Source organism: Leucoraja erinacea, unplaced genomic scaffold (genome assembly GCF_028641065.1).
Source record: "Leucoraja erinacea ecotype New England unplaced genomic scaffold, Leri_hhj_1 Leri_748S, whole genome shotgun sequence".
NCBI classification, from domain to species: Eukaryota; Metazoa; Chordata; class Chondrichthyes; order Rajiformes; family Rajidae; genus Leucoraja; species Leucoraja erinaceus.
Window position 1 is genome coordinate 3,490 of NW_026576672.1, and position 27,758 is coordinate 31,247.

At 49.2% G+C, this 27,758-nt stretch overlaps 1 pseudogene; it reads left to right on the plus strand.

Moving 5' to 3' along the window:
• Positions 1-920: 920 nt before the first annotated feature.
• LOC129694660 (zinc finger protein 850-like) overlaps positions 921-27,758 on the plus strand; it is a 35,049-nt pseudogene continuing 8,211 nt past the window's right edge.

A 27,758-nucleotide genomic window follows, 5' to 3' on the forward strand; every position in this document is an offset into this window, starting at 1 on the left:
CACACACACACACACACACACACACACACACAGAGGGAGACAGACAGAGAGAGAGGGAAAGAACAAGAGAGAGAGCGAGAGAGAGAGGGAGACAGAGAGAGAGAAAGCGACGGGAGAAAGGGAGAGAGAGAGAGACATAGAGAGAGGGAGAGGGGGACAGAGAGAGACACACACACAGAAGCAGAGGGGGAGAGACAGAGAGAGAGGGACAGAGAGAGAGAGACAGACAGAGACAGAGAGAAAGAGAGAGAGCGAGGGACAGAAAGAGAGAGAAAGTGAAAGAGAGCGAATCAGAGAAAGAGAGAGGCAGAGAGAGACTGAGAGAGATAAAGAGAGAGAGAGTGGCGAAGGTCAGAGAGAGAGTCGGGGTAAGATGTCTTTCTGCTCTCTCTGTGTGTCTCTCTCAGTCTCTCTGCCTCCTGACTGAGAGAGAGTGGGGGGGGGTGGAGAGAGAGAGAGAGAGAGAGAGAGAGAGAGAGAGAGAGAGAGAGAATGATATCTGAAAGGGGAGGCAGAGGGGCAGGAATAAGGGGAGAGGGTCAGAGAAAGAGAGTGGAGAGAGAGAGAATGTAGAGGAAGGGGGCAGGGAGGAGAGGGGTGAGAGGCTGGGGTTGGAAAAGGGGGGAAGGGAGTAGCAGGGGGAAACAGAGCAAAGGGTGAGGGGAGGGGGAGGGATTCAAGGGGGAGTGGGTTTGGTGCTGTGGTGGATGAATGGGGTGGGGCAGAGAACTAGGGGGGAGGGTCAAGTGAGCCAGGAAGAGGGTGGGTGCCAGGTGGGGGTTCGTATTTTTTAGGGGTGGGGGGAGGGAGAAAAGGGGGGTAAGGAGCAGGAGGCGGCAGGGATAAGGGGCAGGGAGCCACAGGGAGGAGCTCACATTATTTGGGAGTGGGGAGGGTGTCAAACCAGGGCAGGATATTCACTGTGAATGGCGGGGCGCTGGGGGAATGTGTCGAGCCGAGGGATCTAGGAATGCGTGTACGAGTTGGGCCGAAGGGCCTCTTTCCAACACTGTATCACTCAATGAATCTCTGACAAAGTACTGGAGTAACTCAGCGGGTCGGGCAGCATCTGTGGAGAAGATAGACACAAAGTGCTGGAGTAACTCGGCGGGCCCGGCAGCATCTGTGAAGAGAAGGAATGGGTGAGGAATGGGTGACATTTTGGGTCAAGACCCTTCTTTGGTTTAGTTTAGGTTAGAGATGCAGCGCGGAAACAGATCTTTTCGGCCAGTGGAGTCCGCGCCGACCAGCGATCACCCCGTACACTAGCACTATCCTACGCACATTTTTGCGGAGGCCGATTAATCTACAACCCTGCACGCCTTTGAAATGTTGGAGGAAACCAGAGCACCCGGAGTAAAATCCCACGCAGGTCAAGGGGAGAACGTACAAACTTCGCCCAGACAGCACCCGTAGTCAGGATCGAACCCGGGTCTCTGGCGGTGTGGCAGCAGCTGTACCACTGGGCCAGTGTGCCGCTTAGAATTATATAACGGTTTCCTTCACCATAAAAGCACCCTATATGTGCTAGTAATGTACTGTTTGCCAGATTGTTGACCCTCTATGTTCCCATCCTGCAGGGTTTAGGAGCCGTTGCTGTGGACTGAGAGAAGGGGACGTGAGCGGCCATTGAGGGCTGCATGGGTGCTGGTGAGCCCCCCCCCCCCATCTACACGGTGTACGGGCTGAGCTTCGAGGGGCTGAACCTCGATGGAGGACCACATGACGGGGCACAACAAGGAGAAGCGTTATGAGTGCGACGTGTGTGGCAAGGCCTGGCAGACCCCGAGCGAGCTGGAGACCCACCGGCGGGTGCACACGGGAGAACGCCCCTTCGACTGCTCGGAGTGCGGCAAGAACTTCACATGCAACAGCAACCTGCTGCGGCACAACCGCGTGCACTCCGACGAGAGGCCCTTCACCTGCTCCGACTGCGGCAAAGGCTTCAAGTCGTCCACGCGCCTGAAGGAGCACAGATACGTGCACAACGGGGGAGCGGCCCTACACCTGCAGCGACTGCGGCAAGGGCTTCACCCACTCCAGCAACCTGCTGAGTGCACCAGCACACCCACACCGGCGAGCGCCCCTACACCTGCACCCTGTGCGGCAAGGGCTTTACCCGCTCCAGCAGCCTACTGGAGCACCAGCGCACCCACAACGGTGAGCGCCCCTACAACTGTGGCGAGTGCGGCAAAGGCTTCACCCGCTCCACCAAGCTGCGAATGCACCAGCGCACCCACACCGGCAAGCGCCCCTACACCTGCACCCAGTGCAACAAGAGCTTCGCGCGCTCCGACACACTGCTGGAGCATCAGCGCACCCACACTGGCGAGCGCCCCTACACTTGCAATGACTGCGGCAAGGGCTTCACCCAGTCCAACAGCCTGCATGCTCATCAGCGCACCCACACCGGCGAGCGTCCCTACATCTGCGACCAGTGCGGCAAGGACTTCACCCGCTCCTCCGGCCTGCTGTCCCACCTGCGCACCCACACCGGCGAGCGCCCCTACACTTGCTCCCAGTGCGGCAAGGGCTTCGCTGAGTCCAGTCACCTGCTGGTGCACCACCGCACCCACACCGACGAGCGCCCCTACACCTGCGCCCAGTGCGGCAACGGCTTCACCCAGTCCGCCAGCCTGCGGTCCCACCAGCGTACCCACACCGGCGAGCGCCCCTACACCTGTGCCCTATGCGGCAAGGGCTTCACCCGCTCCACCAGCCTGCTGTCCCACCAGCGCATCCACACTGGCGAGCGCCCCTTCACCTGCGCCCAGTGTGGCAAGGGCTTCACCCAGTCCAGTTGCCTGCTGGGGCACCAGCGCGCCCACACTGGTGAGCGCCCCTACACCTGCGCCCAGTGCGGCAAGGGCTTCCCCAGCTCCACCAGACTGCTGTCCCACCAGCGGATGCACGCCGGCGACTATCCCGTCCCCAGCCCGGTATGTGGAGAGCGCTTTCCCATGGCCTCCCATGCCCTGGCTCACCAGCACGTGCACACCAGTGGCTAGCCCTACAACTGCCCGTACTGCGGTGAGGCGTTTGGCAGCTCGCGGGAGTTGCGGCACCACAGGCGGGTCTACACCGGCGAGCGGCTGCTCCCACTGCAGCAAGCATTTCAAGAGCGCACGGGGGCTGTGGGAGCAGCAGCGGAAACACACCAGAGAGAGGCCCTTTGTGTGCGCTGAATGTGGCAAGGGTTTCATCTGCATGTGCAGCCTGTGGCAGCACCGGCGTACCCACAGTGGTGAGCATCCCTTCCCCTGCCAAATACTACCTGACCAATGTCCCTTAAAGCTGCGCATATACATTCCTCTCTCCTTATCTCACACCCTTTTATCTCCTTCTTTTCTCTCGCCTCTGTCACTTGTTTCACTCATCTTCCGATCACCCCCTCATCTGTAAACATTGTGCCAGTGTGACTTCCGGTGGCGCTGTGCTGGAGTAGAGGCATGCGCCAGCTAGCTCCATGCTAAATCCGAGCAAAAAGGGAGAAAAAAACGGGACTGACCTGCTGAGAATTCACCGGCAGGCTGTTTAGGGTGAGTGACGTCATCAGACCGCGACTCCGGTGGTTTAATGTCGTTACAACGTACTCCCTCAAAAGGACAGGCAAGAAAACCCGGTAGGACTAAACCACCGGTGGAAGAAGTAAGCCTGACTGAAGCCTCGGGCTCAATTTCAGCGTCGTCCCAGGAGGAAGTTTCAAAACTTAGATTGTATTAGACTTAAATTGTACATTAGATTCTTAAGTAGATAGATCATCAAAACAAAGGAAAATAAAATCCAAGACAAGTGAATTACTAAATTCATACATTAACACTACCAATATCAAAGATGTCTGGAGAGTCGAAAATCCATCTGAACGAGAATATTCATTTTACTCACCGGTACATAAAACTTATTCAAGAATAGACTACTTTTTAGTAGACTAAACTTATCCCATTTATTTATAATTCGAAATATCATAATATAATATCGGATGATGCACTTTTAACATTCATGATTAAACTAAATGGAATGACCGAGAAGCAGACACAATGGAGACTTAACCCTCAAATTATAAATGATAAAGTATGCTACGAATATCTTATTACACAGATTAATATGTTTTTCTAGTTGAATGACCGCCCTGAAACATCTGTCTCCCTTCTCTATGAAACATTCAAAGCATTTGTACGAGGAGCGTTAATCTCCTCACAAGCCTTTCATAATAAAAAATAATCCTGCAAAACAACATGTATTGGAAATGGAAATAAGGCAATTAGATATAGAGAATGATGCCGCCCCCTCTATGATAAAACATAATAAAATCGCTGCACTTAAATATGTTAAATCACATATATTCAGATCAAATCATAAAACTTTATCAACACACAAAATATCTACAATTTGAATTTGGTGATCAACCACAAAAACTATTTGCTCGTCAACTTCGTAAATTGGATGGGGAAAAAACAATTCATAAGATTAGATCAGATACGGGAGAAACACTAACATTGCCCAAGGATACCAATGACAGATTTTTACAATATTATCAAACACTTTATTCAACCAAAACGACAGAGTGTCCTGCAAGAATGGAAACATTTTTACAGAAATGTAATCTTACAGGTTTAGATCTGAAAGAGAGGGAATTATTAGGTGCTGAAATATAAGTAAAAGATATTGAAGAGTCCATTAGATCTTTGAAAAACGGAAAGGTCGCAGGCCCTGATGGCTTAAACTGTGAATTCTATAAAAAATGTCATGACCTGATTTCTCCACATCTAGAGACATTATATAATTGTGCTTTTACTCAACAGAAACTGCCAGAAACTTTAAATGAATCAACAATAACACTTATACCAAAAATGGATAAGGACCTTGACCCAGGTTCATATAGAGACATTTCTCTTTTAAACACTGATCAGAAGATATTAACTAACATTTTAGCCCACAGATTAAGTTTAATGATTCATAAATTAAACAGGTTTTATCTCAAAACGTTATTCATTTTATAATCTGAGACGATTATTTAATAAATATTCAAACAATAAAGGAAATTCAATTCAAATAGAATAGCGAATGTAGACTTAGCAGTCATCTCGTTAGATGCTGAAAATGATTTTCCTTCCACATATACTGTACCTTTTTCAATCAATTCTTTTTTTTTTGTTGATTCTATTGTTTTATTTGGGATTATAAGAATCATAGAATAAATAAAAAACATTTATATAAATCCAAGATGAACGGAGGATTAGTTTTACCAAATTTTTATTTTTATTTTTATTTTTGGGCAATTAATATTAAAAATATGAACTTCTGGTTGGAAGATATGGATCAACAACCAGATTGGTTAAAGATGGAAAAGGAAGATTGTTTACCTTTTGAAATTGGTTCGATTCTGTTAGCTCCCACAAAACTGAATTAAAAAAACTTATAATGAAAATCCTATAATATATAGTGATATACGAACATGGAAACAATTAAAAATGACTTTAAAATTGGATAATTTATCACTCCTTCTTCCCATTGTAAATAATCCTTCATTTAAACCTGTGTTGGATAAAGGTTTTGTACAATGGAAAAATTATGGAATTAAAAAGGCGGGACACCTTTACAGAAAAGGTTTTTTTCTTTCATTTCAGGAGTTACAACAGAATTATGGATTACATTCAAATAATTTTTTTAGATATTTACAACTTAGAGATTATGTTAAATCACATACACAAGAATAAAGAACTAGGGAGCCAGATATCCTTGATGAGTGTTTGAATAAACATCCTAACACAGATAAATTAATATCTCACATCTATAATATTCTTTTAGATAGTGAGGTCCCGTCGACGGAACTATATAGACAAGCATGAGAAAATGAACTAGCTCAACCTATAATTAAAGATATATGAGATGAGAAGTTTACAACATATACATCAATGCTCGTTAAATGCCAGACACTGTTTAATACAATTTAAAGTACTACATAGACTGCACTATTCTAAAACAAAATTAAATAGAATTTTTCCAAATATTTCTCCTTTCTGTGACAAATGTCAATATTTAGAAGCTAACACACTTTTGTAAACTGTACAAAAATTAAACATTTCTGGACAGATATTTTTTAAATTATTTCTGAAGTTGTTAATATCCAAGTGGATCCTGATCCAAAACGAATAATATTAGGAATTTCAGAACAAAGCTTAAAACTTATACCAAAGAAATTTCCTTGATTATAGTATAATAATTGGGAAAAATTAATATGAAAATGTTGGGGTAAACCCAACAACCCCCACGATTAAAATGTGGATTATAGAGATGTCTGAGACCTTACACTTGGCAAAAAATTAGACTTGTCTTAATTGACAAACCAGAATTATTTACTAGCATATGGTCTCTGTTTATTGATTTTCTGAAAGGGTAAATTGGTCCAGCACAGAAGCTTGACTGAAACTTGAATCCAGGATTGGATGAATAATTACACTTTATAATCTACGGACCTATCTCCAAAATTGTGTTATTGGTAATTTCTTTTATTTGTAATTTTTTTCTCCCTTGATTCATTCTGTAGCTCTATCTTTAAAAAAAATCTATTAAAAAATAAACAGAAGCTGTGTCAATATGTAATTGATAAACAACTTGTGTTTTGGTTATGATATGTATATGCTTCTAATAAAAATATTAATAAAAAACATTGTGCCAGTGTGAAGAAGGGTCCCAGCCCGAAATGTCACCTATCCATGTTCTGCGCAGATGCTGCCTACCCGCTGAGTTACTCCAGCACTGTGAAACGTCACCTATCCATTTTCTCCACAGATGCTGCCTGACCTGCTGAGTTACTCCAGCACTGTGAAACGTCACCTATCCATGTTCCCCACAGATGCTGCCTGACCCGCTGAGTTACTCCAGCACTCTGTGAAACGTCACCTATCCATGTTCCCCACAGATGCTGCCTACCCGCTGAGTTAATCCTGCACTCTGTGAAATCTATGTTCTCCACAGATGCTGCCTGGCACGCCAGGTTACTGCAGAACTTTGTGTTAGAGTCGTAGTGTGGAAACAGGCCCTTTGGCCTAACTTGCCCACACCGACCAACATGTCCCAGCTGCACTAGTCCCACCTGTCTGCGTTTGACCTCCAAACTTGTTCCAACCATGTACGTGTCTTAACTGATTCTTAAACGTTGGGATAATCCCAGCATCAACTACCTCCTCTGGCAGCTCACTCCATACACCCACCACCCTTTGTGTGAAAAAGATACCCATCAGATTCCTATTAAATCATTTCCCCTTGAACCCATGTCCCACTGTGCATCTAACTAAATTGTGTTCCATACAAGATTCCAGCATCTGCCGTCTCTTGTGTCTCCCTCACCTATAGAAGCATAGAAATTAGGTGCAGGAGTAGGCCATTCGGCCCTTCGAGCCTGCACCGCCATTCAATATGATCATGGCTGATCATCCAACTCGCTATCCTGTACCTGCCTTCTCACCATACCCCCTGATCCATTTAGCCACAAGGGCCACATCTAACTCCCTCTTAAATATAGCCAATGAACTGGCCTCAACTACCTTCTGCGGAAGAGAATTCCAGAGATTCACCACTCACTGTGTGAAAAAAGTTTTCCTCATCTCGGTCCTAAAAGATTTCCCCCTTATCCTTAAACTGTGACCCCTTGTTCTGGACTTCCCCAACATCGGGACCAATTTTCCTGCATCTAGCCTGTCCAACCCCTTAAGAATTTTGTAAGTTTCTATAAGATCCCCCCTCAATCTTCTAAATTCTAGCGAGTACAAACCGAGTCTACCCAGTCTTTCTTCATATGAAAGTGCTGACATCCCAGGAATCAGTCTGGTGAACCTTCTCTGCACTCCCTCTGTGGCAAGAATGTCCTCAGATTAGGAGACCAAAACTGTACGCAATACTCCAGGTGTGGTCTCACCAAGACCCTGTACAACTGCAGTAGAACCTCCCTGCTCCTATATTCAAATCCTTTTGCTATGAATGCTAACATACCATTCGCCTTCTTCACTGCCTGCTGCACCTGCATGCCCACTTTTAAAGACTGGTGTACCATGACACCCAGGTCTCGTTGCATCTCCCCCTTTCCCAATCGTCCACCATTCAGATAATAATCTACTTTCCAGTTTTTGCCACCAAAGTGGATAACCTCACATTTATCCACATTATACTGCATCTGCCATGCATTTGCCCACTCACCCATCCTATCCAAGTCACCTTGCAGTCTCCTAGCATCCTCCTCACAGCTAACACTGCCCCCCAGCTTAGTGTCATCCGCAAACTTGGAGATATTGCCTTCAATTCCCTCATCCACATCATTAATATATATTGTAAATAGCTGGGGTCCCAGAACTGAGCCTTGCGGTACCCCACTAGTCTCTGCCTGCCATTGTGAAAAGGACCCGTTTACTCCTACTCTTTGCTTCCTGTCTGCCAGCCAGTTCTCTATCCACATCAATACTGAACCATCAATACCGTGTGCTTTAAGTTTGTATACTAATCTCTTATGTGGGACCTTGTCGAAAGCCTTCTGAAAGTCCAGATATAACACATCCACTGGTTCTCCCTTATCCACTCTACTAGTTACATCCTCAAAAATTCTATAAGATTCGTCAGACATGATTTACCCTTCATAAATCCATGCTGCCTTTGTCCAATGATTTCATAATTTTCCAAATGTGCTGCTATCCCATCTTTAATAACTGAATCTAGCAGTTTCCCCACTACCGACGTTAGACTAACTGGTCTGTAATTCCCCGTTTTCTCTCTCCTTCCCTTTTTAAAAAGTGGGGTTTCATTAGCTACCCTCCAATCTTCAGGAACTACTCCAGAATCTAAACAGTTTTGAAAAATTATCACTAATGCATCCACTATTTCTGGGGCTACTTCCTTAAGTACTCTGGGATGTAGCCTATCTGGCCCTGGGGATTTATCGGCCTTGAATCCATTCAATTTACCTAACAGCACTTCCCGGCTAACCTGGATTTCACTCAGTTCCATCTGATTTGTCCCCCGGTCCCCTGCTATTTCCGGCAAATTATTTATGTCTTCCTTAGTGAAGACAGAACCAAATTAGTTATTCAATTGGTCTGCCATATCCTTGTGCCCCATGATCAATTCGCCCGTTTCTGACTGCAAGGGACCTACATTCTGACTACAAGGGACCTATATCCACCTATCACTTCTGAAGAAGGGTCTCAACCTGAAACGTCACCAATTCCCTCTCTCAAGAGACGCTGCCTGTCCCGCTGAGTTACTCCAGCATTTTGTGCCCACCTATCACTTGCCAGACTTTGTCCAGCCCCCATCTCTCTCTTCCAGCATCCTCCCCCCAACCCTCTCCAATCAGTCTGAAGAAGGTTCCTGACTCGTCTGTCCATTCCCTCTAGAGCGGTGGAGGAACTCTGGGTCAGGCCGCATCTGTAGAGGGATGGGAATCTAAGGTGACCACTCCCACCTCTTCTTTCCAACTTTCTCCACCCCCAAAGCAGTCTGAAGAAGGGTCCTGACCTAGAATGTTGCCTGTCCATGTTCTCCAGAAGTGCAAGTTAATCCAGGAGATTGTGTCTCTTTTTGTAAACCAGCATCTGCTGTTCCTTGTATCTAGACCAGGCGTGCATTTCACCCTACACTTGCGCTCAGTCCACCAAGGCCTGCTGGATCTCCCGGTTGCCAACCATTTTAACTCTCCTTCCCACCCACACTGGTCTTTCTGTCCTGGGCCTCCTCCATTGCCAGAGTGAGGTGACATGCAAACTGGAGGAACAGCACCTCATAGTTTACAGCCCAATGACATGAACATTGAATTTTCCAAATTAAGGAGACTCCCCCTCCGCCTAATCAAGGCCTGGAGTCTGTCCCAACCTCATCTCTTTTTTCCCGCTCTCTCCCTACCTCCATCAGTCCGAAGAAGGGTCCAAACCTGCGACGTCGCCTGTCTACTCCCCTCCAAAGTGCCGGTAGAACTCAGCAGGTCAGCCATCTGTGGTGGGAAACGGATGGAGAAGTGTTCCTAATCTAAGCCCTCCTTGGCCCTGTCGAGAATGCGGTGTCCATTCTTGTGATGATATGCAAGGTCCAAGCTGACCAGTCATCGACAGCCCCCCCTCATGGGCCATCTCTTTGTCATTCCTCTGTCTTCTCGCTGGATGACAAGCAGAACCATTTTGGCTTAACAGTAGATGTATCTCCTTCATTTTCGCCTTTTGTTTCTGCAGGTATTAAAGCAGTAGCAAAACTACTTCCCTTAGGTCCTGATCTTCCTTTTGTTTTAGTAAAGGTAGAACCTTCGACAGTTGCGGTTGGTTTAGGATCATGAATATTCCCATAGCGTAAATTTGACATGAACCGTACTTCCTTTTCTATGAAGTTCACCCAGATCAGGAAGCATAGAAACATAGAAAATAGGTGCAGCAGTAGGCCATTCGGCCCTTCGAGCCTGCGCCGCCATTCAATATGATAATGGCTGATCATCCAACTCAGTATCCCATACCTGCCTTCTCTCCATACCCCCTGATCCCTTTAGCCACAAGGGCTACATCTAACTCCCTCTTAAATATAGCCAATGAACTGGCCTCAACTACCTTCTGTGGCAGAGAATTCCACAGATTCACCACTCTGTGTAAAAAAAGTTTTCCTCATCTCGGTCCTAAAAGATTTCCCTCTTATCCTTAAACGGTGACCCCTAGTTCTGGACTTCCCCAACATCGGGAACAATCTTCCTGCATCTAGCCTGTCCAACCCCTTAAGAATTTTGTAAGTTTCTATAAGACACACATTCTCGCTGTCCGAGCACGACGTGAGGAGGGCACTGACACGGGTGAACACAAGAAAAGCTGCAGGCCCCGATGGCATCTCGGGGCGAGTACTCAAGTCCTGTGCTACGCAGCTAGCTCCAGTGCTCACTACGTTATTCAACCTCTCCCTGGACAAGTCCGTGGTCCCTGCCTGCTTCAAAAAATCCATCATTGTACCGGTACCAAAAAATGCCTCCCCAGCCTGTCTGAATGACTACCGTCCGGTGGCCCTTACCTCGGTAGTCATGAAATGCTTTGAGAGGCTGGTGAAGAATCACATCTGCGCCTTCCTCCCTCGGAACATGGACCCGTTGCAGTTTGCATACCGTCCGAACAGGTCCACGGACGATGCGGTCTCCCAGGTCTTGCACACCGCTCTCTCCCATCTGGACAGCCAGAAGGGGGGCTACGTGAGGATGCTGTTCATAGACTACAGTTCAGCCTTCAACACGATAGTCCCCACCAGACTGGCCGGGAAGCTACTGGAATTGGGGCTCAACACCTCCCTGTGTGCCTGGGTCCTGGACTTTCTCACCGCCAGGCCCCAGGTAGTCAAGATGGGAGGGAATACATCGAAGTCCCTCACCCTGAGCACAGGATCGCCCCAGGGTTGCGTCCTCAGCCCCCTATTGTACTCCCTGTACACACATGACTGTGTGGCTAGGTTCAGCTCCAATTCAATAATTAAGTTTGCTGATGACACTGTGGTGGTGGGCCTGATCTCAGACAATGATGAGAGGGCCTACCGGGAGGAGGTGGCTGATCTAGCACTCTGGTGCCAGGAGAACAGCCTCCTCTTGAACATCAAAAAAACAAAGGAGCTGATCATGGACTTTAGGAGGGCACATCATCCGAGGACGTACACTCCATTGAGTATAAATGGGGATCCTGTGGATAGGGTGAACTGTTTTAAATATCTGGGAGTCCACATCTCTGAGGATATGACATGGTCATCACACGCCTCAGCACTGGTGAGTAAGGCAAGGCAGCGCCTTTACCACCTCAGGCAATTGAGGAAATTCAGAGTGTCTCCGAGGATCCTCCAGTGCTTCTACGCAGCGGCGGTGGAAAGCATCTTGTCCGGGAACATTACCATCTGGTTTGGGAATTGCTCTGCCAAGGACAAGAAGGCTCTGCAGAGAGTAGTGCGTTCGGCCGAACGCACTATGGGAACTTCACTCACCCCCCTGCAGGAACTATACAACAGGAGGTGCAACTCCAGAGCAAACAAAATCATGAGAGACCTCTTCCACCCCTGCAACGGACTGTTCCAGCCGCTACGGTCAGGCAAACGCCTCCGTTGCCATGCAGTGAGAACGGAGAGGTTGAGAAGGAGTTTCTTCCCAGAGGCAATTCGGACTGTAAACGCCTTTCTCACCAGGGACTAACTGTACAGAACGTTTTTCCTTCTATTATTTATTATGTAAAATAATATGTGTGTTATGATTGTGTTTATAATTTGTTTGGTTGTTTTGTTGTTCCGCGAGCATTGCCACTTTCATTTCACTGCACATCTCGTATGTGTATGTGACAAATAAACTTGACTTGACTTGACTTGACTTGAGATCCCCCCTCGATCTTCTGAATTCCAGCGAGTACAAGCCGAGTCTATCCAGTCTTTAATGTAGTTTTGCTACCGCTATAATACCTGCAGAAACAAAAGGCATGGCCTCTCGATTCTTATTTTCCTCCACTTTTCTTTATTACAGGGCAGTTTAAGAGTGATAATTTTCATATTGCTAACAACATTCATTTCTTGCACGTGGTTGAGATGTTTCATCGAGCCACAACTTCTAAGAGGGTAGTAATTTATTTCATACTTAAATATCGCAAACTCCCGCAATGATTTTGCATCTTTTGGTTGGATAACTGTCCAAGCATAGCCTTCTTATGAGAATGTCTTTGGATCATGGAAGTTTAAAGGGATTTTTATGTATTGTGTAGACAGCGAGCGTCGACTGCAGAGGGTTCAACAGCCCCGACCACAGGTGAACAAAAGGGGAAGATGGTTGAACTGATTGAACCTTCCATCAGTGAGCAATGTGGATTGCGCTGTGGTGGACGTTTATGTTAAACTTTATTTTATGTGGCTGTGTGTCTTGTTGCTTTTTACTTAGTTTGGATGTATGTTAACTCAAGTACAAGATACAATTGAATTGTCATTTGGACCCCTTGAGGTCCAAACGAAATGACGTTTCTGCAGCCATACATTACAAACAAATAGACCCAAGACACAACATAATTTACATAAACATCCATCACATTGCTGTGACGGAAGGCCAAAAAAAACTTATCTCTCCACTGCACTCTTCCCCCCCCCCCCCCCCCCGATGTCAAAGTCAAAGCCCCCGGCTGGCAATGGCGATGGCGATTGTCCCGCGGCATTAAAGCCACGCCGGGTGGTGCGAGGTCGCACACCGGGTCTTGGTGTTAGAGCCCCCGGCGTGCGCTCGCACAGTCCCGCGGCCATTCCAAGCCGTGCGGGGCGGTGATGTAAGGCCCCGCTCCAGGAGCTCTTCGACCCCGCAACTCGGGTGGGAGAAGTCGCCGTTGCGGGAGCCCTGAAACGCGGTCTCCCTCCAGGGACCCGCGGGCTCCCGGTGCCGCCGTCCGCCAGACCCGCAGTTGCAGCCTCCGAATCTCCGGAGGTCGGGCCGCAGCAGCCCTCCTCCACCGCTCCACCCGCTCTGGACTCGGCCAGCTCCGCGACGGTGAGGTGAGTAGTCGGCACCAGAGCCCCCGGTCTTCCTGTTGGAGGCCGCTCCACGTTGCAGCCCCAACGACAACGGAGACCCGACAAAGAATAGGTCGGGTCTCCCGTGCAGGGAGAGATTTAAAAGTTACCCCCTCCCTCCCACCCCACCCCCACACACACACACCCCAGTAAAAAATAACAAAAACTACATAAAAACATAGGCAAAAAATAATAAAAACGCAGACGGGCTGCAGAGGCCGCTGCTGACGAGAGTCGCGCCGCCCACAGTATCACTGTACCTTAATTAGTACATGTGATGATCAATTAAAACTTGAACTTGATCATTTCCTCTATCTCTATACTTATAAAACTCTGATCTTGGATGTGTACTTTTTTGTTTGTGTGTAATCACATCTTCATGAAAAAAACGACGCTGTAATGGTAACTATTTTACGTATTCCGGTAGAGAATTTTCCCGTGGATTCCAAAATCGACATCTGAAAATTTCAGGCTTTATTTCTCAAGTTATTACTGAAAATATTTAAAAACCTGACAAAACTTTTAATTTAAAAACCATTGTTTTCGCTGATGACGTCACAATGGGTCAGCTCCGTGCGCTCTTCTTCCATGCGCAGTACGTGACGTCACCACCCAGACACCGACCTCCCCCCCCCCCTCGGTTATTCAAAAGACTCGGCTGGCTCGCTCGGCTGCTCTGCCTCTACCCTCTGTCCTCTGACTCTGCCCCCTGCCCTCTGTCTCTGCCCTCTGCCCTCGCTCTCTCTACCCCCCTCCCTCTCCAGCTGCGCCTGCGAGTTGGGGCCTCTCCGTGTGTGGATAGGGCGGGAGATGGGATAAAAGGAGCAAATTAATAATAATAATAATATAGTATCAAATGCGTGGTTAGTGTGGGGGTGGGGGGTGGTTAGTGTATGTATGTGGGGGGGAGGGGGGGTAGTGTGTGTATGTGGGGGGAGGGTAGTTGTGTGTATGTGTGGGTGGTAATGTGTGTATGTGGGGGGTGGTTAGTGTATGTATGTGGGGGGAGGGGGGGGGTTAGTGTGTGTATGTGGGGGGGGGGGTTAGTGTATGTATGTGGGGGGTGGTTAATGTGTGTATGTGGGGGGGGGGGGGGGTTAGTGTGTGTATGTGGGGGGGTGGTTAATGTGTGTATGTGGGGGGGGGGTTAGTGTGTGTATGTGGGGCGTGGTTAGTGTGTGTGTGATGCCGCAGACCTCCCACCCCCACAACCACGAGTTGCGGAGACAGGACCCAACAGGATCCACTTGGTCTCCTGTATACATATTAAAAAAAAGGATAATGCTGACAGATCATGCACAATTATGATGGCTTGATTTCAAATGTAGGGCAGGGGCATTCACTGGGATTTGGGGGGGTTTGATAAGGTTCACTTCGCAATAAACACAACACAAAAACATTAGGTAGACCAACTCAAGCTTTACTGATCATCGGCCGGGAAGTGATGGGGATACACCAGTCAAGTAAGCACCACAGACACTTGACTTCCCCCACGCCACCACTTCAATGAACAAAGAACTGCAAGATATTTTATACTGTGTTTTTGTCACTTGAGCTTGGCTCTTGTCAATTAGTAGTCGCATTTTGAAGGCATCTGATCAGTTGGTACTTCAAGACAAGACATTTCAAAGGCATCAGTCATTGGCTCAATATACCTCACTGGGACAAGTCTGGACTTCTCCCTCTCATCAATTGGTAGATGCATTTCAAAGGCATCGGTCATTGTCTCAATACACAGCAACCTGAGGCAAGCCCAGGCCTGTCTCTCTCACTTATCAATCCACTGTAAAAGGCCTGCTTGAAACTAAATATAAGCTATAACCTAATCCAGGATTCCATTACATATATTTAAAAGCATTTTACCTTTTCATTCCCTCCTGTTTATCATTTTTGATAACAATGACAGTCCTTGCTGAGTACATAAAGGCCATAAGCATCGCAACGGACAAATTAAGAGGTTTGAATGGCAATAAATTGCATTCTATTCTATTCTATTCTATTCTAAGAGTACAATTAGTAATACAATCAATCCGTAGTGGACAATGGTTCCCCAAGTCCTTCCAAACACATTAAATGGCCACCAACCTCCGCCGGAGCTATAATCATTGAATTCTTTCTTTTAGCCACTTCCATTCTGATATGAGCGGCCAAGTTGGTAAAGTTGGAGGAAGCATTGGGAATAAAAGTACAACATTCCTGACCGAAAATCTAAGGCCATTCTGTTTTGTAATACTACAGTTCTCATAGCTACCATCTCAGCTGTTACCATTCTATCTCCTCCTGGGTTGCACTCAAGGAAGCGGAAGTGGCATTAGCAAGCGTCTCTGTAGCGGTGGCCATTTTAATGAGTTCACGTGATACTATCATACTACCATAGGACTGGAAGAGGATCATAAAAAATAGCTTTGCCTTCGTTAGGCTTCGCTTGGAAATCCTTGTGTGCTGGTGTAACTGGTTCATGCTTCTCATGTGTGGGACCACATATGCAAAATAACAACACTTTGTCCAGTGATGTGGTCCTTTTAGTCATTCCCAAGTTGCCCCGCCTGCCGGCGACATTCCTGGTAACAATGGGAAGGCCCAGGATCCACATATAAAATATATGCCATTAACCGGTCGGGGTGGGCCGGCAATGGTGGCTGACTGGGTTGTCATACACATACTGTTTCCAAAAAAATACGCCAGTGCCCTGGTTGTGGCAAAAACAGGTAGTATTAACTGGCCTGTGCGGATCTCTTACTCTCTGCATTTGGGGTATATCATGTTTAATTCCAATCTTGTTTAAAGGGAGTGGTGCACCATCGTTTAAATATGGCCTAGTCCTCAAGTTTGCCATTCTGGAGGCACCGATTAGTTGCTGCCCTATTGCGAGAACAGTTCCTCCTCCATCATTACATGGGAAGAGCGTATGCACCCAGCAAACACTTATATTATCTCGAAGGGCAAATTCAAAACTCATAGAAACAAATGATTTTCCCAAGTCCAGTCCATCTGGGCCAACCCCAGAATAAAAGGAAGGTCATTAGCCCGATTGTCCTTTCTTGCTTCTCCGAACTGTCAATCAGATGTAACCAACTTGGGTGATCTTCAATAGACAATAGGTGCAGGAGGAGGCCATTTGGCCCTTCGAGCCAGCACCACCATTCATTGTGATAGATACATAGAATAGAAACATAGAAATACAATACAATACAATACGGGTTTATTCGTCACATTGCACATAAAGTGCAAGTGAAATGAATGTCAGCAGCGGTACAATGATAAAGAACACACAATACACAATAAAAATGTAACACAAACATCCACTACAGCATTCATCACTGTGGTGGAAGGCACAAAATGTGGCCAGTCTTCCTCCATTTCCCCCCGTGGTCGGGACCAGAGTCCAGAGTCAGTCCAGGATCGGCTCTTCCCCACCGGAGACCGCGGCTTTAGGTTGGTGTAGGCCGCAGGCTGGCGGTCGAAGATTTAAAATTCGCACCGCAGCCAGAAGCACCGCAGACCGCAGGGCCGGCGATCAGAGCTCCCCCTCCAGGGGCGATGGTAAGTCCACGTCGGGTCCACGGTAGAAGTTGGCCGCGGGCCGGCGGTGGAAGCTTCTTCTACCCCCCGGGTCCCCAACGTGAGATCCCGGGCTGCGGACGCAGCGCCAGCTGGAACTTTGCAGACCGGCTTCAGGCTGCCGGCTGCCCCGGGCCAGCGAAACGGAGCGCTCCCGTCCGGCAAGCCCCAGCGAGGGCTTACCCGCTCCACGCCGACAGTCCCCGCTACGCCCGCCGATGGAGCCCCGGGCGCGTAAAAGTCCTGGAAAAAGTGGCCACGGGGGAGGCGACCTGGAAAAAGTCACCTCACCATGGAGGAGGCGACCAAAGCGGTTTCCCCCTCAACCCCCCACACCACCCCCCAACACCACCCCCCACACAAGACACACAGAAAAACATACATTGAAACATACTAAAAAAACAAAAAAAGTTGAAAAAAACGGACACGCTGCTGACAGGGCGCCGGCTTGCAATGCCCCCACCGACTAGATAGGTGTAGGAGTAGGCCATTCGGCCCTTCGAGCCTGCACTGCCATTCAATATGATCATGGCTGATCATCCAACTCAGCATCCCGTACCTGCCTTCTCTCCATACCTTCTGATCCCCTTAGCCACAAGGGCCACATCTAACTCCCTCTTCAATATAGCCAATGAACTGGCCTCGAATACCTTCTGTGGCAGAGAGTTACAGAGATTCACCACTCTGTGTGAAAAACGTTTTTCTCATCTCGGTCCTAAAGGATTTGCCCACTATCCTTAAGCTGTGACCCCTTGTCCTGGACTTCCCCAACATCGGGAACAATCTTCCTGCATCTAGCCTGTTCAACCCCATAAGAATTGTGTAAGTTTCTATAAGATCCCCCCTCAATCTCCTAAATTCTAGCGAGTACAAGCCGAGTCTATCCAGTCTTTCTTCATATGAAAGTCCTGACATCCCTGAACCTTCTCTGCACTCCCTCTATGGCAATAATGTCCTTCCTCAGATTTGGAGACCAAAACTGTACGCAATCCCCTTTTCCTAATCGGCCACCATTTAGATAATAGTCTGCTTTCCTGTTTTTGCCACCAAAGTGGATAACTTCACATTTATCCACATTATACTGCAACTGCCAATGCATTTGCCCACTCACCCAACCTATCCAAGTCACCTTGCAGCCTCCTAGCATCCTCCTCACAGCTAACACTGCCCCCCAGCTTAGTGTCATCCACAAACTTGGAGATGTTGCATTCAATTCCCTCGTCCAAATCATTAATATATATTGTAAATAGCTGGGGTCCCAGCACTGAGCCTTGCGGTACCCCACTAGTCACTGCCTGCCATTGTGAAAAGGACCCGTTTACTCCTACTCTTTGCTTCCTGTTTGCCAGCCAGTTCTCTATCCATTTCAATACCGAACCCCCAATGCCGTGTGCTTTAAGTTTGTATACTAATTTCTTATGTGGGACCTTGTCAAAAGCCTTCTGAAAATCCAGATATAACACATCCACTGGTTCTCCCTTATCCACTCTACTAGTTACATCCTCGAAAAACTCTATAAGATTCGTCAGACATGATTTACCTTTCGTAAATCCCACACCCCTCAACATCAGTGGCACCACAGTGGAGAGAGTGGAGAGCATAAATTTCCTTGGAGTGCAAATTACAGACAGTCTCACCTGGTCCAGGAACAACACTGGGATTGTCAAACGGGCCCATCAGCGACTGCACTTCCTGAGGAAACTAAAACAGGCCTCACTCCCCACCAACATCCTCAGGACTTTTTACAGGGGCACGGTGGAGTCTGTACTCACGTACTGTATGAACATGTGGTACTCCAACTGTAACTGCTCAGGCAGGAAAGCTCTGCAGAGGGTAGTGAGGGGAGCAGAGAGGATCATTGGCGTCTCCCTACCCTCGGTACAAGAACTGTTCCAGAGCCGCAGTCTGAAAAAAGCTCTGAGAATAGCTAAGGACAAACTGCACCCCCTCCACACACATCTGGATCTCCTGCCATCAGGCAAGAATTACCGTAGCATCAAAGCCCGGACTACCAGACTGCTAAACAGCTTCTTGCCACAGGCTGTGAGGCTGCTAAACAGTCACCCTGTTCTCACAGTCACCTGATTCTGCGGCTTTACACTGACATTTTAATAACTCCGGCACTGGCCACTCAAATCAGCTGCCCTGGACATTTTAATGATTGTTTTTAATGTATTTTAATGTTGCTGTTTTACCTGCTTTTAACTATTTAGAAACATAGAAATTAGGTGCAGGAGTAGGCCATTCGGCCCTACAAGCCTGTAGATAGCTAGTGCATGTGCCTTTAACATAGTGACCTCACCACCCTTAACCACTCCCCTTATTAGGTGTATAATTGCATGTTCCCTCCCTGGGGTCTCTCTCTCTAGCTCCAGTGACAGACCACGTACAGCTAGTATAGCAATTATGTGAACAGTTAATAAAAGCTACAGTTAAGACAATGTGTTGTTGAGACTTCTTTACATGGTGTCTCAGCTGTGAGACCCTGCGCCTCCTGTTTGCCGGTTTTCTTTTAGTTTATACCCCAGTACCCTTATCCTGTTTCCTTCCCTCGTGCCATGGCCAACTCGTGCCGCAAGCCCGACCCGCTTGTATTTGATGGGGACATTGCCCATCGATGGGATGTCTTCCGACGTGATTTTCAGCATTATGTGACCATCGCCCACCCTGCTGCCACCGCTGAGACGCGTGCATCTCTGCTCCTCAACTTGGCCGGTCCCGACGCCCTGGAACGGTCCGAGTCGTTTGTGTATGCTGCTGGTGAGAGTGCCCTCGATCCGGTATGTCTCATTGCTAAGTTCACTGCCCTGTGTGATGTTCCCACCAACTCTATTTTGGAGCGTTTCAAAATGTTTGGCCGTCGGCAGAGCGCTGACGAGTCCGTCACTAACTACATCGCCGCGTTGAGGCACCTGGCTCGGCGCTGCCGCCTTGATGCCCTGACCCCCGAGCAGCTGACTCGTGATATCCTTGTATACGGCCTCCGCGATACCAAACTGAGAGCAGAACTTCTCAGAATGCCCGAACTTTCTCTGGATGCGGCTCTACACGCTGCACTCATGGCTGAAGCTGTCGCCTCTACCCTGCCACCCGAGGACACTCATGTCGACTTAGCCTCTGCCACCGGCCGCCCAAGAAACGTTGCCCTGCGGCGACAACAGGGTCCACCCCCACCCAGGTCCGGCGTCGCCCGCCGCTGCCCCAACTGCAACTTTGCTACCCATCAATTCAACGTGTGCCCTGCCCTGGGGAAGACCTGCAATTTCTGCAGAAAGCTAAATCATTTTTCTGCAGCCTGCCGAGCCCGCGGGAATCAAGCCCCCCCTTTTCGGAGAGTGCCGGTCAACCTTGCTCAGGCTGATAGTACTGTCTCAGAGCACCTGCCTGATGATCTCACCCTTTCTGATATCAGTTCCTCCGAAGGGGAGGCCAGCGTGTTTTCGCTTCTAGACTCTCATGCTTTGGTTGCTAACCCTTCTGTCCGTGTGACCGTTAATGGTACGACCTTCTCAGCTAAGTTGGACACAGGCGCTTTTGGAAATGTTATGTCAACAAGCCTGTTTCGCAAGATAAGGTCTGGTGAGAAAGTGTCTCCTGCTCACTCCCGCCTGCATGCATATGGGGGAGCTGTCCTCGTTCCTGTGGGAAAGACAACTCTGCACTGCAAGGTCCTGGAGGCCTCTCGGCCCCTCACTTTCTACCTGCTAGATTCCGATAACGTGACCCTGCTCGGCGCCCGAGCATGCCAGGACCTCGGTTTGGTCTCCTTTCATCACGACATCCATCAGGTGCAGACCCTCATGGACCCCCTACGTGAATACCCTGATCGCTTCGATGACAGGCTGGGCAAGCTGCCCAGCTGCTACAAGATTGCTGTCGACTCCAGCATTGAGCCTGTGGTCCGCCCGCCACACCGCGTCTCCTTCGCCATGAAGGACAAGGTGAAGTCTGCGTTACTGAACATGGTCTCCAAGGGCATCCTGAAAGAGGTGAGCGAGCCCACCCGGTGGGTCTCCACCATGGTGGTGGCGGCCAAGAAGGACAAATCTGAGATTCGCATTTGCATCAACCCCAAGGACCTGAACCTGGCAATCAAACGCCCGCACTACCCGATGCGCACAGTAGAGGACGTCGCTGCACAGGTTGGCCCGGCCACTGTCTTTTCGGTCCTCGATGCCAAAAGCTCTTTCTGGCAGATACCGTTAGATGAACGTTCTTCCTACCTGACGACCTTCAGCACACCGTTCGGAAGGTTTCGATTTCTGCGCATGCCATTCGGCATCAACTCTGCCAGTGAGGTGTTCCAGCGGACCATGGAGCAGCTGTTCGCCGGTCTGCCGTGTGCTATCATAGTTGACGACATCCTGGTCTATGGCAAGGACGTGGCTGAACACGACCTGAACCTCCGTAAAGTCCTAGATCGGGCCCGGGACATTAATCTGAAACTTAACCCAAAGAAATGTCGATTCCGCGTTAAAGAAGTCACTTACGTGGGCCACGTCTTTACCGCCTCGGGGCTGAAGCCCGACCCGGAGAAAACTGCTGCCGTCTCTGGAATGTCCCCTCCTACCGATGTGCCCGCTCTGCAGCGTTTCCTGGGCATGGTGAACTACCTGGGGAAGTTTATCCCCGACCTCAGCGAACTGAGTGCGCCCCTGAGGGAGCTCATCAAAAAGGACACTGCCTGGGCTTGGTTCCCGCAACACCAACGCGCCTTTGACGTCCTGAAGTCCCGACTGGTCAGTACCCCCACACTCAAGTTTTTTGACCTACAGCACCCCATTGTTCTCACCTGTGACGCTTCCAAGTTTGGCCTCGGCGCCGCTTGCATGCAGCTCCACGACGGTCAGCAGCTGCCCGTTTCCTATGCGTCCCGCACCATGACCCCTGCCGAGCAGCGCTACGCTCAAATTGAAAAAGAACTCCTTGCTGTGGTGTTTGCTTGCTCGAGGTTCAAGGACTACATTCTGGGCAATACCTTCACGATTGAAACGGATCACCAGCCGCTAGTAACCATTCTTAACAAGCCGATCCACGCTGCTTCCTCCAGGTTGCAGCGTATGATGTTGCAGCTGCAACGGTTTACTTTTACCATCGTTTACCGAAAAGGCAAAGACATGTTCGTTGCCGACACGCTGTCCCGCGCCCCTCTGCCTTCCTCTGCCCGCCACCCCTACGAGTCGTCGGACCTAATGGTGCTTAATGTCAACTTTGTGCCTTCCAAGCAGATGCAGTCCCTCATCTCCCACACTGCCAAGGATCCTGCCCTGCAGCTACTGTCCGACATCATCATCCAGGGTTGGCCTGAACGCCGCTCCTCCTTGCCGGCCAGTGTAGTCCCATACTTCCTGGTCCGCGATGAGCTCGTCCTGCACGACGGCGTGGTGGTTAAGGGGCACAAGGTCGTAGTGCCCGAGTCACTGAGGGTTGCCTATTTTCAGTCTGCCCACAACGGTCATCCTGGGGCCGAGGCCACTCTGTCCAGCGCCCAGGGCCAGTTCTACTGGCCCAGCATGGCCAACGACATCCGGGAGTGGGTCTCTGCTTGCCCTTCTTGCAACAGCCTGGCCCCACATCAACAACGTCAGCCGCTGCTGCAACAACCTGCCCCTGATCTCCCCTGGACGGCGGTCGCTACTGACATTTTCGAGTGGCGTGGGAAACACTTCCTGGTCCTCGTCGACTCCTATTCCAACTGGTTTGAGGTCGACCAACTCCACTCCCTTTCCTCCTCGGCTGTCATCGGGAGGCTGCGTCGCCACTTTGCCACGTTTGGCTCCCCTGCTCGCCTCCAATCCGACAACGGCAGCCAGTTCACCAGTGCCGAGTTCCAGCGTTTCGCTTCTCAGTGGAACTTTAAACATTTTACCAGCAGCCCTGAGTACCCGCAAAGCAACGGCCTGGCGGAGCGTGCAGTCCGCAGTGCTAAGGGTTTGCTGGAGCACTGTCGGCTGTCCAAGTCGGACTTCCACCTGGCCCTACTTAATCTCCGCAACATCTCCCGCGACCCTGCCCTGGGTTCGCCGGCACAACGACTGCTGTCTCGCAGAACTCGCCCCCCCCTCCCTGTTGCCCAGCAATCCCTTGTTCCCTCTGTTCTCCCCCCTGCTACTGTCCAGGAGCGTATCACCACCAAGCATGACTCGCAGAAGCGCTCCCACGACCAGTCCTGCCGCCCCCTGCCGCCCCTGTTTCCCGGCCAGATCGTCCGGATGCAGACTGCCTCTGGCCACTACAAGCTCGCCACGGTGGTCGGTGATGCCGGCTCACCGCGGTCTTACTTGGTGGACCACGACGGGGTCATCTACCGCCGTTCCCGCCAGCATCTGCTGCTCGTTAACGAGCCCCGACCTCCGCCTGCTGCCCCCTTCTCCCCTCCCTTGTCTGTTTCCGCTCCTGCCGTTCCGCAGATGCCCAGATCCCTCCCTTCGCCGTTGATTAAGCCCCCGTCTCCGCCTCCCAGCCCTCGTTCTCCCTCTACCCCGCCGGCGGGTGGGTCTTCTCCTGCCTCTTCTCCCCCTGTATCCCCGGTTCGCTCGCCTGCCCCGGCCCCGGCTGCTCTTGTTCCTGCAGGGGGAGGAGGTGGCGAGCTTCGCACCCGGTCAGGCAGGCTGGTCAAGCCGCCTGTTCGCTACGGGGATTTTGTTTAGCTCTGTAATCATTGTATGCCTGCTTGTAGCGCATGAGACGTGGTCGCCCTGTCACTGTTATATTGCTTTGTTCCAAGAGGAAGGATGTAGATAGCTAGTGCATGTGCCTTTAACATAGTGACCTCACCACCCTTAACCACTCCCCTTATTAGGTGTATAATTGCATGTTCCCTCCCTGGGGTCTCTCTCTCTAGCTCCAGTGACAGACCACGTACAGCTAGTATAGCAATTATGTGAACAGTTAATAAAAGCTACAGTTAAGACAATGTGTTGTTGAGACTTCTTTACAAAGCCTGCACCGCCATTCAATATGATCATGGCTGATCATCCAACTCAGTATCCTGTACCTGCCTTCTCTCCAAACCCTCTGATATCCTTAGCCACAAGGGCCACATCTAACTCCCTCTTAAATATAGCCAATGAACTGGCCTCAACTACCCTCTGTGGCAGAGAGTTCCAAAGATTCACCACTCTCTGTGTGATAAAAGTTCTTCTCATCTCGGTTTTAAAGGATTTCCCCCTTATCCTTAAGCTGTGACCCCTTGTCCTGGACTTCCCCAACATCGGGAACAATCTTCCTGCATCTAGCCTGTCCAACCCCTTAAGAATTTTGTAAGTTTCTATAAGATCCCCTCTCAATCTCCCAAATTCTAGAGCGTATAAACCAAGTCTATCCAGTCTTTCTTCATAAGACAGTCCTGACATCCCAGGAATCAGTCTGGTGAACCTTCTCTGCACTCCCTCTATGGCAATAATGTCCTTCCTCAGATTGGGAGACCAAAACTGTACGCAATACTCCAGGTATGGTCTCACCAAGACCCTGTACAACTGCAGTAGAACCTCCCTGCTCCTATACTCAAATCCTTTTGCTATGAAAGCCAACATACCATTTGCTTTCTTTAATGCCTGCTGCACCTGCATGCCTACCTTCAATACCTTCGGCCACCACTTAGATAATAATCTGCTTTCCTGTTTTTGGCACCAAAATGGATAACCTCACATTTATCCACATTATACTGCATCTGCCAAACATTTGCCCACTTACCCAGCCTATCCAAGTCACCTTGCAGTCTCCTAGCATCCTCCTCACAGCTAACACTGCCCCCCAGCTTAGTGTCATCCGCAAACTTGGAGATATTGCCTTCAATTCCCTCATCCAGATCATTAATATATATTGTAAATAGCTGGGGTCCCAGCACTGAGCCTTGCGGTACCCCACTAGTCACTGCCTGCCATTGTGAAAAGGACCCGTTTACTCCTACTCTTTGCTTCCTGTTTAGCAGCCAGTTCTCTATCCACATCAATACTGAACCCCCAATGCCGTGTACTTTAAGTTTGTATACTAACCTCTTATGTGGGACCTTGTCGAAAGCCTTCTGGAAGTCCAGATACACCACATCCATTGGTTCTCCCCTATCCATGCTTACATCCTCGAAAAATTGTATGAGATTCGTCAGATATGATTTACCTTTCGTAAATCCATGCTGACTTTGTCCAATGATTTCACCACTTTCCAAATGTGCTGCTATCCCATCTTTAGTAACTGACTCTAGCAGTTTCCCCACTACCGATGTTAGACTAACTGGTCTGTAATTCCATGTTTTCTCTCTCCCTCCCTTCTTAAAAAATAGCAATAATAGAGGTTAATTATATACATGAATCTTGGGAATACAACAAAATCAGAATCTGGTAACTGCCTCACGGTCCACAGAGGTCCACGTGATCATTCTGGTCTTAGTCATGTCGGCTGTCCCGTTCAGTCATCCACTGAGAAGTGAGTGCAGCGGCGCTCAGTAGCTCACTCAGGTAAATTCTGGGACATGCCTAATATATATAATAAATAATGATATAAATTTATGTGGCAATCAACACAGTTACACAGTGCAACTGTGTTGATTCACGAATGCCACATAATATTCAAACAAAATATTATTTTTATTTCTATTTTTTACAGAACCAAGATGAAACAATTGTTCACAATTGTTGACAAACTTAAAACTGAGATGAGAAGAAGAGGAGAGATATACAAAGAAATATCAGAGAGATTTTCTTTTCTACGTGATGTGCCACATAGAAACATAGAAAATAGGTGCAGGAGTAGGCCATTCGGTCCTTCGAGCCTGCGCCGCCATTCAATATGATCGTGGCTGATCATCCAACTCATAATCCTGTACCTGCCTTCTCTCCATACCCCTTGATCCCTTTGGCCACAAGGGCCACATCTAACTCCCTCTCTAACAGGACGACAGATTGCGCAATTAGGACGACAGATGGCGCAATGTGCTAAGTGTTCGGCTGGCGACCGGAAGGTAGCCGGTTCGAATCCCGCTTGTAGTGCATACTGTCGTTGTGTCCTTGGGCAAGACACTTCACCCACCTTTGCCTGCGTGTGAATGTGTGTGAGTGATTGGTGGTGGTCGGTGGGGCCGTAGGCGCAGATTAGCAGCCACGCTTCCGTCAGTCTGCCCCAGGGCAGCTGTGGCTACAGAAGTAGCTCACCACCACCGAGTGTGACTGAGGAGTGAATGAATAATGCAATGTAAAGCGCCTTGAGTATCTAGAAAGGCGCTATATAAATCCCATCCATTATTAATATAGCCAATGAACAGGCCTCAACTACCACAGCGCGATTTTACCTTCTCCCTAAAATCCACAAACCTGATTGTCCCGGAAGACCCATTGTCTCCGCCTGTTCGTGCCCCACCGAACTCATTTCCAAATACCTTGACTCCATCCTATCACCCTTGGTTAAATCCCTCCCTACCTATGTTCAAGACACCTCAGACACTCTCCGTCGTCTCCGCGCATTCAATTCTCTAGGCCCTCACCCCCTCATCTTCACCATGGACGTCCAATCACTATACACCTCCATCCCCCACCACGATGGTCTCACAGCCCTCTGGTTCTTCCTCGACCAGAGAAGCAACCCATACCCAGCCACTGACACTCTCCTCCGCCTAGCGGAGCTGGTCCTTACCCTCAATAACTTCACGTTCGACTCCTCCCATTTCCTCCAAATACAAGGCGTAGCTATGGGCACACGCATGGGCCCCAGCTATGCCTGCCTATTTGTAGGTTACGTCGAGCAATCCTTGTTCAATACATACCAGGGCCCCATCCCCGACCTCTACCTCCGCTACATCGACGACTGCTTTGGTGCCACCTCCTGCACCCGCACACAACTGACTGACTTCATCCACTTCACCACTAACTTCCATCCGGCACTCAAATACACCTGGACCATTTCCGACACTTCCCTACCATTCCTTGACCTCACTATCTCCATTGCAGGTGATAGACTTCTGACCGACAGACACTATAAACCCACTGACTCCCATGGCTATCTGGACTACACTTCTTCCCACCCTGCTTCCTGTAAGGACTCCATCCCCTACTCCCAATTCCTCCGTCTACGCCGCATCTGCTCCACGGATGAGGCGTTCCACACCAGGACATCTGAAATGTCCTCACTATTCAGGGAACGGGGGTTCCCCTCCTCCACCATAAATGAGGCTCGCACCAGGGTCTCTTCCATACCCCGCAACACTGCTCTCTCTCCCCATCCCCGCACTCGCAACAAGGGCCGAGTCCCCCTAGTCCTCACCTTTCACCCCACCACCGTCACATACAAAAAGTAATCCTCCGTCAGTTTCGCCACCTCCAACGTGACCCCACTACTCGCCACATCTTCCCATCTCCCCCCATATCTGCCTTCCGCAAAGACCGCTCCCTCCATAACTCCCTTGTCAATTCTTCCCTTCCCTCTCGGTCCACCCCCTCCCCGGGCACTTTCCCTTGCAACCGCAAGAGATGCAACACTTGTCCCTTTACCTCCCCCCTCGACTCCGTTCAAGGACCCAAGCAATCGTTCCAGGTGCGACAGAGGTTTACCTGCATCTCTTCCAACCTCATCTATTGCGTCCGCTGCTCTAGATGTCAGCAGATCTATATCGGTGAGACCAAGCGGAGGTTGGGCGATCGTTTCGCCGAACACCTCCGCTCGGTCCGCAATAACCAAGC